The sequence below is a fragment of the Myotis daubentonii genome, chromosome 8 (assembly GCF_963259705.1).
Source record: "Myotis daubentonii chromosome 8, mMyoDau2.1, whole genome shotgun sequence".
Lineage (NCBI taxonomy): Eukaryota > Metazoa > Chordata > Mammalia > Chiroptera > Vespertilionidae > Myotis > Myotis daubentonii.
The window spans coordinates 49389857-49391162 of record NC_081847.1 but is presented as its reverse complement, the minus strand read 5'-3'; the positions used below and the strand labels follow the sequence as shown (position 1 = coordinate 49391162).

The window sequence follows — 1306 nt, the reverse complement described above, 5'->3', positions numbered from 1 at the left end:
ATCCTTAGATGACCTGAAACACCGAAACATCACTGCACCAGATCCTCATTTTTAAAATGAGGTGTATGACAGGGCTCCCCCAGGGTCATGCACCACATGGGGGGATGGGGACAGAAAATCCTAGGACTTGACTTATTAGCAACATTAACTGATTTTTATCACACTGAAATGAAGGCAGTCTGTCTGTGCCACCGTGAAATTCAAAGGTGATTCAGAAGTAGGGTGGTTATTTACTGCTCTGTTAGGATAGACCCCAAAAATGACTTTTCAGAAACCAGAGATATCCCCTGCAACCCCAGCCAGACTCTGGGCCACTCTGGAAGATGCAGGCCAAGGCGGCCTCCAGCTTGCTTCACAGCGATTCTGGTTTGTCTGTTTCTGGGAGTGCCAGCTGCTGGGCATGCCTACACCTTGTAGTTGAGCTCCGTGTTCACCTTGGTGTACATCTCGTAGATGACGTCACTGCTGGCCATGTCGTTGACCAGGATCAGGCAGACCTTCTCCAGGCACTCTTCCTCCATCATGTTCTGGCCCTTGGAGAGCACTTTCGGGGAGTCGGACGTGTAGGACGCGGCATACAGCGCTACCTGGAAGATCTTCTGCAAAATCCAGCTGTGGTACTTCTTGAGCGCCATCTTGTAGGCCTTGGTGGCGTTGATGCAATGAGGTTGGGGTGGCTCTCATCCCGCTCCCCCTCGCAGGTGCTCTGCAGGTAGACCTGGATGAAGCGGAGGCCCCTTTTCAGCCACATCAGCACCGGCGTGGCCCCCACTTTGAGCCACTCTGCTCCATACATTTCCTTCTCCGCCTCCAGGATGTTCTGCAGGGTCTGAAACTTGGCCGGGTCGGTGTTGTACACAGCTTTGATTTTCGTGATGTTACCACTTATGTCTGCCTTGATGGGCATAAACACAGGGGACCCAAGGCAATCGAAGAAAGGCGGCAGGTGGGACACCGCCTCCAGGAAGGGCCCGGTCTTGATCTGCTTGTCCGCAGGCAGCGGCTTCAGCAGGTTCTTGGCCAGCAGCACCATTTCAGGGTTGAGGCTGGTGTGATGCCCCAGCCGGTGCTGCGGGCATCCACGCCCCACACCCACCGCCCCCAGCCGCTGCCATCTGCGCCTGGGCCATCACTGTCACCCACCACCGACTCTGGGGATGCCAACGTCGGCACTCGTCCTTTCTTTATTTTTAAAAGACTGCTCCGCACACACCCGGCCCCCGGTGCCTCCCAGGCCTGGGCTAGAGGCCACCATGTGGTTTGAAGGCCGGCCCCGCGCCCATCCAGTCGGGGTCCCCTCATGGTG

The 1306-nt window shown here is 56.2% G+C and overlaps 1 pseudogene; it reads right to left on the bottom strand.

Moving 5' to 3' along the window:
• Positions 1–404: 404 nt before the first annotated feature.
• Positions 405–1044, bottom strand: LOC132240299 (glycolipid transfer protein-like; annotated as a pseudogene).
• Positions 1045–1306: the final 262 nt, after the last annotated feature.